Source organism: Cynocephalus volans, chromosome 5 (assembly GCF_027409185.1).
Source record: "Cynocephalus volans isolate mCynVol1 chromosome 5, mCynVol1.pri, whole genome shotgun sequence".
In the NCBI taxonomy this organism is placed as follows: Eukaryota; Metazoa; Chordata; class Mammalia; order Dermoptera; family Cynocephalidae; genus Cynocephalus; species Cynocephalus volans.
Window position 1 is genome coordinate 133491420 of NC_084464.1, and position 14732 is coordinate 133506151.

Genomic DNA, 14732 nt, shown 5'->3' on the forward strand with positions numbered 1-14732 from the left:
CGTAAAACAGTAACTCCAATCCTGCTTCCATATGACTATTAGATAATTCAAAGAACTCTAAATTCTCTCTTAATTCTTTTATTTTTTTTTTTAGACATACCATCCTTCTAAGTTCCTTAAGAGCAGGGGCCACGTTACAATTCTCTGCTGCTCTTATGAAATTTTATACTGTGCTAAGCTCTGTAAATGTTTTCTGATTTGTTAAACTCAATTTCCTGCCCTAGTTTTGAATTGAAGCCCCCTATTTGAATACAAGTTGATTTAAAATGTAAAGAGTTTATTTTAAGGTTTAAATCTTCTGTTCTAGAATCATTAATGCTGGTTCTCTCTCTCTTAGGATTCTTTCTAATTCTTATCTCTCACCTGATCTAGGGAAACTTGTAGGTTTTGAAGATGTGTGTCTTTTTTGTTTGGTTCAATCCTACAGTTCAACATCCCTCAGTTCCAATAACCTTTTCTATTATCCAAATATGTCTTCTCCCAGATCCCCTGGTGTGTTTTTATGTGTCTTCATGCCCTGAAATGATTTCCTTCAGACATAAATTCACTTCAGAAAAAATATCTGAGGACAAAAAGAAAACTTTGTAAGGACAGGTGTATTGCTTTGTGATGAGAAGAAGAAAAATATTTTTATATTTCGAGTTGAAATTCTAACTCTGGTCTTGGTTCACTTGACTTTCTGAATAGATCAGAAGGAAACACATGGGAATTCCCCCTTCATTCTCCCAGTCCTTAATTTCAGAAAATGTACCCATTTTTTATTATGTTGAAATCAGAAGAAACTTGGATTCAATATCTTGTTACCAAATGTGGTTAGTAATGCCTTTGCTTCATACATGTATAAAGAATCAGGATTGCAGAAATAAATTATTTGAAACATGGTATTTGTGGGGTTTTTTGGTTTTCTTTTTTGTTTGTTTTTGTTTTTAATTTTTGTTTATAATCTAAATGACAGTTTGAAATTATTGTGGGGTTAGGAAGTTTAGAGTCTGATGTTTTGCATTAAAATAAATATAATTCTGCTTTAAATATGTAAGGGACAAATTTTTAAAGGGGAGAAAAGACTCTGGAAGAAAACCTCTAAGAATTATTGGCTCTCCCCAAGTGTTTATTTCCTATATTCATTGTAAAACCTCCTCTCCATTCCCGTCCTGACTATGTGAGAAAAAATTAGTCTTACAGACCATCCATTGGTTTCTCTGACCCCACTCCTCCCACCCTAAGCTGCAATCAATACTATAAACCATTTAAGTTTCCTTCACCATTGGTTTCATCAATTAAGATGTTATTCAAGTGTATATCAAATTAAGGCAGACACTCAGAGCCTTTCATCATTCCTGTTCTTAGCTAAAATCACTCTCCTTGCCGCATTTTAACGTGATCCTGGAATGATTCCTCACCAAATCCCACCCTTCTGGCTCAAGTTCCTTACCTCTCCAGTCCTGTTTCTACTCCTTTCTCTGAACTGTTAATACACTTATGGTCAGTAGTCACATTGTTGTTAATTGTCTTCCCATCCTTCCTCTGCCCTCTCTCCCCCACAGCAGATCCTTTTCTGCTTTATACGTTCAACTACTTTCTACCAACTGATAACTATTCTATATCTTTAGCTCCAACCTCCATCCTGAACTCCAGGACTGTTTATTCAACTCAATAGAAAACTCCACGCATTCCCACCAAGCATCAACCCACCTGCCAGCCTCTGGACTATAAACTGCCTCCCCTTCCTTTACTGCAAATGACTGCCGTGCCCCTATCTAAGTCTATCCCCTATCCTTCTGTGCTGGATCCCGAGGACATTGCTCTAGAAGTTCTCTCTTAGTGCTTCAATTCTTCTCTCTCTGTTGGATACAATAAACTACAAATATCCTGTTATATTTCCTACCTTGAAAAGAAAAAACTCACAGTCTGACATCATCTTCCAGTTCCTCTCCCATCTCCCAGCTCCATTTTACAACAGAATTCCTACACAGGGTTGTGTATACTCCCTCTCTCAATTCTTTTCCTCTCAACAGGATTTTACCCCCTGACTTCACTGCCCTGTCAAGGTTACCGTTGATCTCCACATGACTAAATCCAATGGTCAATTCTCAGCTCCACCTTACTTGACATCTTAGCAGAATTTGACATGGCTGCCACTGTCGCATTCTTGATGCACTTTCTTCCCATAATCCCCTGGTTTTCCTTCCTCCTTTTTGGTTTTTGTATTTGTTTTGTTTTTGTGGGCTTCTTTTATTTTCCCCTGGTTCCTTCTCATCATTGCTGACTTCTAAACACCGGTATGCCGTAGGGCCCAATTCTTTTTTTTTTTTAAATTTTATTTATTATTATTATTTTTTAAAAATTTTATTTTGTCAATATACAATGTGGTTGACTATCATGGCTCATTACCGAAACTTCCCTCCCTCCTCCCTCTCCCCCCTCCCACCCAACAATGTCCTTTCTGTTACGCTTGTCATGTCAACTTCAAGGAATTGTAATTGTTGTGTCTTCCCCCCCCCCCCGGTTTTTTTTTTTGTGTGTGTGTGTGTGTGAATTTATTTATTTATTTTTAGCTCCCACCAATAAGTGAGAACATGTGGTATTTCTCTTTCTGTGCCTGACTTGTTTCACTTAATATAATTCTCTCAAGGTCCATCCATGTTGTTGCAAATGGCAGTATTTCATTCGTTTTTATAGCTGAGTAGTATTCCATTGTGTAGATATACCACATTTTCTGTATCCACTCATCCGATGATGGACATTTGGGCTGGTTCCAACTCTTGGCTATTGCAAAGAGTGCTGCGATGAACATTGGGGAATAGGTATACCTTCGACTTGATGATTTTCATTCCTCTGGGTATATTCCCAGCAGTGGGATAGCTGGGTCATATGGCAGATCTATCTGCAATTGTTTGAGGAACCTCCATACCATTTTCCATAGAGGCGGCACCATTTTGCAGTCCCACCAACTATGTACGAGAGTTCCTTTTTCTCCGCAACCTCGCCAGCATTTATTGTTCAGAGTCTTTTGGATTTTAGCCATCCTAACTGGGGTGAGATGGTATCTCAGTGTAGTTTTGATTTGCATTTCCCGGATGCTGAGTGATGTTGAGCATTTTTTCATATATCTGTTGGCCATTTGTATATCTTCCTTAGAGAAATGCCTACTTAGCTCTTTTGCCCATTTTTTAATTAGGTTGCTTGTTTTTTTCTTGTAAAGTTGTTTGAGTTCCTTATATATTTTGGATATTAATCCTTTGTCAGATGTATATTTTGCAAATATTTTCTCCCACTCTGTTGGTTGTCTTTTAATTCTGTTAATTGTTTCTTTTGCTGTGCAGAAGCTCTTTAGTTTGATATAATCCTATTTGTTTATTTTTCCTTTGGTTGCCCATGCTTTTGGGGTCATATTCATGAAGTCTGTGTCTAGTCCTACTTCCTGAAGTGTTTCTCCTATATTTTCTTTAAGAAGTTTTATTGTTTCAGGGTGTATATTTAATTCTTTAATCCATTTTGAGTTGACTTTAGTGTATGGTGAAAGGTATGGGTCTAGTTTCATTCTCCTGCATATCGATATCCAGTTCTCCTAGGACCCAATTCTTGGAAGTCTTCTGTTCCTTTCTACACTGGCTCCCTAGGTGATTTCATCCATTTCACAACTTTAGATGCCACCTACATTATGATGACTCACACATTTCTATCTCTAGCTCAGACCTCTCTCCCCTGAGCTCCAGACTCTGGTGTTCAGCAACAGTCTACTCACAATCTCCACTTAGGTATATAAAGGCATATCAAACCAACACAAACAAATCGGAACTTCTGACCTTCTCCTCCTGATGCTCTTTCACCTGGAGTCTTTCAGATCTCAGTTAATGGCTTCTCTAATCTTCTAGGTGTTCAGGCTCTTTGTCTTTCACCCTACGCGTATTCAATCAGGTGTTCTTTCACGACTACACTGTGGTCCAAGCCACCATCATCTCTAGCCTGGATTATTCCAAAATGCTCCCACCTGGTTTTTGTACTACTTCTTCTACTATTGCACAACAGCAGTTAGAAGATCCAGTAAAAATGGAAGACTAATTGTGTCAGTCGTTGCTCAAAACCTCTCAATGGCATCCTACTGTGCTCAGAGTAAAAGGCCAAGTTCTTTTTTTTTTTTTTTTTTTTCTGGGTTATGGAGAGTTTATTTTTAATTTATAAAGACAGTAATAACATGATTATATTTGTATTTTAGAAATATCATTGATAACAACATGGTTGCTGACTTTAAGGGGGAAAAAACCCTAGAGTCTGCCAAATGAATTAGATGTTGGCTGGATCACCCAGAGTTCACTTGTAGAAAATGTAACACAATCACGGCATATGTCATTAATTTTATACTATGAGAGCTAAAAATAGATTTAGGGTATCACAGTAATTTATGCCCATTTAAAAAACAGACTCGTTAAATAAAGTAATGGTCCTTGTTGGAAGAAATGACACCACCTGAGAGAAAAAGAACTGACAGACTTCATAGAAAATTATAGAAATATCACATTTCAGTCAGAAATTAGTACAACATTAAGCAAATTTGAATAAAAGCAAAAGGAGAATTGTGATGGTAGAATCAAAGGTATAATAAATGCTCCACAGCAATGCATAAATTCTATAATATAATAACTATAACTATAGTAAATATAAGTAAATAAATGAAATGTATTACGTACTGCAATATTCTCCTGCTGCTTTTATTAAAAATGACAGATCTAGGTAGAACACTTTAGCTTATGAAATAGAAAGCAACTGTGACTTTTATCATTGTGAGTTATCAAAACCAGAGTGAGTGAGCGTGTATGTGTATGTGTTAGTGCACGGTAGTGTCTTGGCAAAAGTGGCTTGGACATAAAGAGAGGTGCAGTGCATAAGAGGTGATAAGATAGAAAGTAAACCTCTTTCAATACATAAGAAGAGTAAAAAAGGAAGAAAAAAAATTTCTACAGGACATTGAATTATGCGAGCAGTTTAATGGATCCTGTTTGCTCTCAGATTGATCTTATTCACCACTGTTTAGAGTGGCTGCTGTACTCATTTGACAGTTATGGGAATAATTAGGTATTTTCTTTACTGATCTGGTTTAAAATGTCACACTGCTTGAAAGTTCCTGCAGCTTGTCAGATTGTGTTAATTCTCTTCATTTTTCTAGTGAAGAGAATAGAGCAGCCCTTTCTTTTTTTTTTTTTTTTTTTTTTTTTTAAGTTTTATTTTGTCGATATACATTGTGGCTGATTATTGCTCCCCATCACCAAAACCTCCCTCCCTTCTCCCTCCCCCCCTCCCCCCCAACAATGTCAAAAGGCCAGGTTCTTACAATGCCTGCAGGGCCCACTAGGATCTGGCCTCTTATTACTTCTAACAACAACTCCTGCTACTCTTCCCTGAGTTCACTCAGCTCCAGGTGTGTTGACCTTTTTGCTCTTTCTCAAGCATGTTCCCAGGGGCTCTCCTGTCTCCACTACCATGAAAGGATGATTACAATTATCTTATTCTTGGCCATCTGCCTTTTGAATTTCCCTTTCCACTCTATCCTCCAAGTCACCGTCAAATTAATTTATTTATTTTAACTCTTTAGTCCCTCATGGCTACTTGAGTCTAAAACTTTTCAATGGGTCTCCCTCTCTCAGCTTTAGGATGAAGTCCAGACTTTGCTTGTGCTTCAGTCATTTGGCCCTTGCCTATCTCTCCAGTCTCATTTTTTTTACACTATCTGTCCTGTCCTTCCTCCCTGCATTCTCCTCTTCCCCAATAAGTTGGATTCTGCTTGAAGCATGCTGTTCTTCTATGTCTTTGTATTCATGACTGACTCCACCTAGAATGCCTTGATTAATTTAGTCAGCTGGCCTATGACATTTTCCTAGCTTTCCAAGGTAGAATTGATCTATTCCTGGTCCTTGCATTGATCACAACACTAGCGTAATCTATGACTTTATTATATTAAATGAAAGGCTTGAAAATGCTTAGCACAGTGTGAGGCATATTCTAAATGCTTGGTATTTGGTTTCTATGACAATGAGTGGTAATGATGATGGTGTTGGTGACGCTCGGTCTCCTCCTCTATACTGAGATCTTTAAGAAACAGAACTTTTGTTTTATTCATCCTCACTGCCCAGCACTGGGCTTGCCTGTCATATAAGAGGCATCCCCGAAGTCTTCTAACTTCTTAAGATGCACAAAGAAATGCATACGAAGATGCTCAAAGAAGCTCTATTTATAATAGGAAATAATAGTAACAATAATTATAATAAACAAATAATCAGAAAAGTAGAAAATCTAAACATCTGTTGAACTGGACCAAAGCACAAATCCAGGTCCAGGGACAAATTATCATTAAAACTGATGACTCAGAATCAGCGAAGATTGCTTCTTGGTTCAGCTCATTACTGACAAATCACATAAGCACCACAGGGTATGCGTTCACGGATGTAAAAGGCCACCAAACCTGTGTTTTCACAGAGGCAGATGCTAAGTTCATGACTTTTGTAGCCATCGTGGAGTGAAGAACATACCGCCTCAGAGAAAGTCCCACAATGGGCAGGCTGCCTTTTACCTGATGGCTGGTTGAGCGATCACGACAACATGCCTGGGTGTCATGGTTGAATGCTTCTATGTTTTCTTTGTTAGAACATCATCTGTTTACCCATGATTTCCATACAGAAGGCCTGCCCATGCTCACCACATTCATCAGTAGGAGCTTGAACAAACAAATAATGCTTTAATCACTATCTCAGGCAAGAGGAAGCCAGGAAAACAGAATCCACACCAACTATTTTAAGAAAATTTAATGTAAAGATTTGGCTGACTAAGTGTTTGATGAATTAAGGGCAAAGAAGGAACACTGGAGTAATGCAGAGATAGTAACTGCAGGAAGCAGCTACCACTTCTAGTGTCAGCCAACAAAGAAGAAGACAGTGTGAGAAGCTAGAAACTTGCCAGAGGACCCTGTGGAGCTAAGGCTCAGACATCAAAGGAAGGGAGCTCTCCAGCTGCTGCCAACAGCTCAGATCATCAGAGGGCTCCCATGGAGCTGGAACTCAAACCTCTTGAGGTGCTACTATTTTGTTTGTTTGCTTGTTTTTGTAAAAAAAAGGTTTTCATGTTTATTTGTAATTATAACTTACATTACTCCAACAGAGAAGCCCCATTGCTGTGTTCTAATTGTTAGCCATTACACTCTACAAAAATAAACCCAAGCTTTTACAGTAACTTAATCTCTATTTAAAGGGTTTTAGTTACCAAGGTGCTTGTTTTCAACAAAATGTCCTGTCAATCAGAAGGACCTTGCAAAAGAGACTGGCTCATTTCCAGTGGATGAGGACACCAAAGTGTTCAGCCAGAGTCCAACACCGATTCACCCGGGGCAGAGGCTGACAGGGACAGGACAGGAGAGACAGGGGGATACCACAGGGGATTGTCCTGGGCTAAGACCCCCAAACTCAATGCCTGTGGAAGCCAGGCTCCTTGCGATAGCTATGGAGCTAAATTTCAGGTTTCCTTTTCAGTACTCTTGAGTCCTTCCAATCCACCCACCCTTTTCAGCACCTAATCTTGACAATGTCTCTCTGGACATGTCAGACTAATCTGGTTCATTATACAGCATGATCTGTGGAACACCCCCTTTCCCTGCCATTGGCCTTCCCGCTCTCATGCCCATCCCTGTGCTGGTTCCAGCACCCTTCTTGAGGAGGTACCGGTTGGTACTGGTACTTTTGAAAAAGAGCAATGATCCTGGTTCTGAGAGGGTGGGAAAAAAATGGAAACTAGAGGTAATTACTACTGGAACAAACTGCTGCTGTGCTAAGTACAATAACTAATTTCAGGAAGATGCCGATAGGTGAGCAAACAGGAGCAGGTCCCTTTCCTCTTCCAACTTTCAGTATCCCTCTAGTGAACCCTATTGGCAGAACTTCACAGGAATCCAGCTGGCAAAGGAAAAACATGTTTGCCTAGTCCCAGTGGTGGCATCACAAAGAAGGTGGCTGGGTGAGAGACCATTACAGCTTGCCTGTGTCCACATCGCATCACGGTGGAATGCTTCTACATTTTCTTTGTTAGAACATCATTTGTTTACCCAAGGATTAGGGTGAGTTTGGAGCTGAGGGACCAGAGCTTAATAATCAGCACATCCATAAAACTGTGCACCATACAACAGGGAAAATGGAGGATATAGAGCAATGCTTATTCACGTGGGTTAAGTTCAGAGTGCTGAGTATAAACATAGAAAATATGAAGAATATGTATAATTTACCATATATACAAATTTCAAAAACATGCAAAATAGCACTAAATAGGGACATGTACATATGTAGTAAAGTACCAAGAAGCCATGGGAACGATCCATGAAAATCTTAGGACCGTGATGTCCTGACTGTGAAGGAGACAAAGAAAGGGGGAAAATTCAATGGAGGGGAGTGGGGCACAAGAGGCTTCTGCTCTGTTCCTGATGTCTTATTGCATAAGCTGGGCAGTGGGTACGTGAGCGAGTGTGTTATGCAATCACCTATATGTTTCTGTGTGTCAGAAACATTTGCATTAATTTTTTAAAAATAACTTGGGATATGCATTTGTTTTTTCATAAGGGAATGCTTCATAAGGAAACTCCACCAGGCTTTGATATTTCTAAATCTGAGTCAGGCTCTTCCTTTTGGTCCAGTACAGCTTCCCTCCTCTCTTTAACTCCATAGGACAAAAGCTATGCATTGTCCTCTATGGAGCTACTGCTGCCCACCCCGTTTTTTGAGGTTATAATGACCAATACTAGCAGAGGAGTGGTACCAAGCCTTTAAAACAGCCCCCTCCTGAAGAAAAGCAGGAAGGCCCTTTGCATTTAGAGGTTGTGAGCAACTCACTATGTGGAATTGGATCAGGGTGATAAACAAGGAAGTGCATATGTCCAAGTGACGGTAACCCAACTCTAAGCAATTGAGTAAACAAAATGACACCCCTTGGCTCACAGAACTGGAAAGTCCAGTAGAATACTGGTTTTACCTGGCTGGATCCAGGTGCTTAAATGATGTCTTCATTGCTCACTGGCTCTGATCTCTTTTGTCCTAAACCTTGGACATAGACTCTTTCCAATTTGCCTTGAAGTTGGCTCCTAGGGGCCCCAGATTTAATCGTCTCTTGTGCCCTCACAGAAGAGAATGCTTCTCTTCCAGTTGTTCAATCGAAAGTCCCAGGGAGGACTCTCACTGACCTGTCTTCAGACATGTGCTCAGCCCTGCAGTTCTTGGGCCCAGCAAGTCTGGTCTGTGATTGGCAGACCTGGGCCATACACACACCCTGGAGCCAGGAGGCATGATCCCCAACCAAACCACATGTAATGAGTTGCCTTTGAGAAAGAAGAGGAGAGGAATCCTGGCAGAGAGAAACAACAGACACTGCAGGAAGCTATAAAAGTTTCCGATCAGCCGTAAAAAAGAATGAGATTGTACCATTTGCAGCAACGTGGATGAGACTGGAGAAAATTATTCTAAGTGAAACAACCCAGGTGCAGAAAGAGAAATACCACATGTTCTTACTTATAACTGGGAGATGAATCCATAAGTAAACAAATGAACAACAAAAAGAGACAGAGAGAAAGAAAGAAACAACAATTACAGCAACACGTTGAACTTTTGGAAAACCAAAGTGGAAAAGGGGAGGGGACGGGGAGGGAGGGGGACTAATGAGGAATTGGTCAACAGAGACAAAGAATGACTATGTATTGTAATGACGAATAAGCTAACTATACTGATCTAACCACCGCACATTCTACACAATTATCAAAAATCAGCATTGCACCCCATAGGTATGCACATTAAAAAAAAAAGTTTGAGTATAACTCCTGACTCCCTTGATCATTTTTACCTTCTTTCTGGGAGAATCAACTCAATGAAGGCAGAACAACTCTCATTTTGAAGATCCTCAGGCTCCTTAATGTCTATTGTCCTTATACCTTTTTCATTTCTTCTTACATCTTTTGTTCTTCCACTTAACTTCTTATGCTATTACTCTATCACCTTTTCCAATACATCTGGATTCCTTCCAAATCAGTGATATGTTTATGAGGCACAAGTTGGGACTTTACAATAAGGCACATGTCTGACCTCCAACTACATGCTTCCTACTTCTTTTTTTGTATGGTTGATAGTATGTTCATATTACACGTCTCCCAGCAGGAGTGATTGTAACAATTTCTTACATGTCATCTCCAAATGACAATGCTCTCACTAATTCACCAATAATACTCCACATATCACTAAGATGCTTAAATTTAAATCGATCCATGGTCATATTGGAGGTGTGATCTGAACAATAAAAGATTTTTATTTCACCCAGTAGGATCTACAGAATTATCATGTCCCAAATACAGAGCCAACACCCATTCTGGGCAGTGCCTCTTTTTCTCTGTTCTTAGCCATTTTTTCAGTTCATTCAAGCACTATTTTTCCAGACACTGAGCTATACATTAGAAATACATCAAAGATGAGTAAACATGATTTCTGTCCTGAAGAAGCTCAGTTTAGTGGTAAATATATCAAATGTGATGATTTTTCCAAGAATGAAGTGTAAGGGCTCCTCAGGGCACAAAAGCAGCTGTTTTCCACTTGTCTGTAGGCAGTATTGTTTCTTAGATGCATGCCGGGGTTTTGAGTCAGTTGGGATGAGGTCAAATAATAAGTTAGTAAGTAGTTCTCTACTTATTGGTTGTTTTGACCTTCGAGAACTCATTGATCCCTGAACTTTAGTGTCCTTGTCTGTAAAATAAGGTTACTAATACCAATGCCATGAGGGTTGTAAGAATTTATAATGGATATAAATTCTTGTAGAAATAAAATATTTTAGGTTTTTCTTTAAAATATACCATTTCCTATATTTTAAATTAAATCTTAGATTTCTTTAGCTCTGCCTTTTCTGATTCAGTTCTAGCAAATGGAACCTTATCTGTAACCGTGAAGTTGCTATTGTCAACCTCTTAATTATAGGTAAGGGCAGGCTAAATACAGGTGAATAAAGTGATGAAAACCCTAACAACAAAACCATTGAAATATATCTACTAAGGTAGGATGCCAAAAACATTGCAAGTAAAATCCTGTTCGATAATTGGTAACCAGGGAGTGTCCTCATAAAGTTGTCTATGAAAACACCCATTTAAGCCTTCTGGACTTCAGATATGTCTGTTATGTCTTCTTTTAACATATAAACACTTTTTGGCTCACTAGCCATCATGGATAACTATATTTGAAATTTGTACTTCTAATTCTAAAAGACATATAAAGTTATCATTTTTCTTTATCATAAAAAAGAGTATTGTTCTCCTTTTCTGCCTCTTTTTTCTTTGTTCATAAATGGTAAAAAAAAAAAAAAAAAAAAATCAGTGACTCTGCTAGGGACCTTATCATCAAACAATGCATATGAGTCTTATAATTAGCAATTTCCCAGAATGTTTTCATTATTTATTAATTATGATATCAAAAATTTCAATTATAATGTATAATAACCTTAGTATAAGAAATCCTGAGTCTCCAGCTAATGGACTGAAATTCAAGAGTTCAGTAGGAATAGATGAAGGGTACAGTATTTTGGAAAAAATTAACTTTTGGAGATGCAAAATGAGAAGTGCATAGAGGAGCAGAAAAGCAAAGGCTTATAACTGATCAAAGCTGTCACCAGGGTTGTTCAATTCACATTTACATAAAATAAATGTAATAAATGTGTTCAATTTACCTTTACATAAAATAAGATGTCATAAGACTCTTAAAAACAAGTACATTGAAATTGTCCATTTCACCCTCACTATTTTTCTCTTTTGACTTATCTTCAAGTGGCCTGAAAATTTTCTAAGAAGATGTTGAAATATCTTCTTTCCCATTCCAAGTACTTTCTGTCTCCAGCTGCATGCTCAAGAAATCCTCCATGGTTGTCACTGTTTCTACATCCAATTGTCTTTGCAGGAATGCCTTTATTAGAAGTAGCTGCGGTCGACTGAGAGTGCATGCATGTGTGTGTGTATGTGTGTGTGTGTGATAACCATATTTACCTAAGCAGACATCCACCTTCGAGTTTCTTTTAGAATATTATCATCTGTCTAGGAGAGATTGTCAGAATAAACAGAATTTAGGAAAGAGGTCAAAAAGAAAGAATGTCACTGGAAATCACATGTGTAGACAAAATGAGCTAATACCACGAGAACAGGTCAAAATGCAAAGAAAGAATAAGAGCAGAAAGTAGGGGCAGTGGTAATTTCAGGGTAGGCTGTGAGTATATTACAGATAATATCTAGAGCATTGTTTACTGCCTCCAGAGAGAACCACAGGGGATGTGAGAACTAACACAAAATTTGAAAGTGAGACAAAAAATGGTTGGTTATCGGTGAAACCGGACTTTGACGTTAGACTAAAAACTAGAGAGCTTTTCCCTCAGATGCATTTCCCTAAATTAAGACCAAATCAGACTATGCTTAGGTTGTCTGGTAAAATAAAATTTGCATGTGAAACAACTGTGGACAGATGGGTTAAAATGTTGCGGTGCAAGCAATTTTACAATTGAGCCTAAGTGCTCTTTATTTCCTTTGGAACTTGATGCTTTCATTTTTTGTTTTTTAATGAATTGAGGCTCAGCTGAAAGCTCTAAGCTTGAATCAAAGGAAAAACTGTCCCTTAGATTCTTTTAGAAGCTCCTTCCTTGTACCTTACTCAAACCAATGGGTTTAAGGTCAGCTGCAGACTTCCAGTCAACACCTAAACTTCTGCAAGTGAAACATCATTGCTCAAGAGTCTCAACAGGAACAGCAAAACAACTACACAACATCTGACTTCCTCAAACAAAACTCAGCAAATCTGAAATGTTCCATATTTTATGAAAAGACAGAAGAACACACATTTTGGTGATTATGTTATTTGGACTATATATATAGATGTATATTCATCACAGCTTTAAAATTATGATCTTTGATGTTTCAATGTTGGACACAGGAAACACATATGTGCCGGAGACCAGCTCCAGTCGAGTTGGGGGTCCTTGAAAAAGGGATGAGGAGACGGCAAAAATAGCAAACACAGGCAGAGACCTCGGTTCCTTTGAAGCACGTTCTCACCCTGCGGGCTGTCAGCGCTGTCGCAGCCAAAGCAGCTAAAGCAGCTGAAGCAGCCTTCAGACTGAAAACAGCATTTTTATTTGTTACACAACACGGGGGGCTTAATGTGGGCATTTTAACTACATAAACCTTTAAAATTATTAAACCAATAGTTAAACGGAAACTTTTCTTAAAATTACGTCAATTCTCATAAAACTAATAATCCACAAGGTTAAATAAAACTCGGTGGTCAGCCAGTTCTTTCTGGTGATTGTATCTGTTGTGGTCAATTAGTCCGTGACTCGCTGTTCTTGACGTTTCTCACCATTTTGTTTCTTTTCTTCTTGCCCTCGTATTAACCTTAAACTTATTACTACCAGCAAGCATAAATTATATGTCTGACTCAAAATTGAGACGGCAGCGATTGCGGTTTCAAAATGTTAAACAAACCTTATATATATTTTTAACTTTGATTTAATGATTCTCATATTTCTATAGGCATGAACCTATTGTTCATTTGGAAAAGGAATAAAGGATATTTGAACAGCTTTATCATGCATGTACTTAATATAGTGGCTGTGTGGCCCAATGTAAAGTGTCAAAGTGCACAGCACCATCTCTCACAAAACCAGGTGCATTCTAAATTCTATCTATAATCTTTATTTTTAGGAGGGAAAGTTGTGCATCCCAATATCTTACTAAGATGTTTTTATTTAACTTAGGACACCAATGAGTAACAGGGTTTCTACGCATACTTTCTCATAAACTTAATTTTTTCTATAGTATCTTTTTCCATTAATTCCAACCATTCTCTTACCATTAATGTAATCCCCTGTAAATGACGTTTGCCAACTTAAGTCATATTTAGGACGGCCCCTAGGAGGGTACCAAATTTTTCCTTTTCCCATTTTATAATCCTTATAACCATTTACCCAGATGGTGGGTAGAGGATGGGGATTTCTATTGTTTATTAATTTCTTTGGTAAAAACAATTGCTCATGGCTATTCATAAGGTGTTTTTAAAATATCCGTTGGTGTAATAAATTGACTCGAAAGGGACAATTTGGAATTGTTCAATCTTCCCGGATCTTTTGTGGGATAATCTAATTTTATGACAACAACTGTTTGTGTGTCCTTTTTTGCATCTTTTGGAAGCTCAGGAAACTGCCACGCTGACCAAAACATCAAAAGAGAAAGCAAAAGCAGCACCACTATACCAAGGCGGAGATCTTTACAGTGAAAGCAAGTGCTGGTAGCCGTGGCCCTGCCAGCAGCTCTCCCTCCGGGGCCTTGCCAACTTGGAAAGGGCAGCCCAAGCTATTCTTTTCAAGACCCCGCCTTGGCATGGACCACGCCACATATGCTCTTCTCAAAATTAAACACAAAACATGTTTCACTTCCATATTCCTTCTCTTAATAGTTCCACTAGATTATAGAAGTAGTCTTAATTTCTCGTGCATTTTAGTAGAATATTCAAATTGAATCCATAAGTAGATTTATGACAATATATAAAAACAAAACCTAAATGCCTCAATTGTGATTTTTTAATGTAAGAATGTTAGACTTAAGGCTGGCTGGTTAGCTCAGTTGGGTAGAGCATGGTGCTGATAACACCAAGGTCAAGCATTTGCACCCCCATAATGTACAGCCACACACACAC

General features: G+C 38.5%; 1 long non-coding RNA gene across 1 annotated transcript in view; it reads left to right on the forward strand.

Annotated features, from left to right (window-relative positions):
- The window catches only part of LOC134378035 (uncharacterized), a 79713-nt gene that overhangs the window by 45530 nt on the left and 19451 nt on the right, over window positions 1–14732 (forward strand). The window lies entirely within an intron of this gene.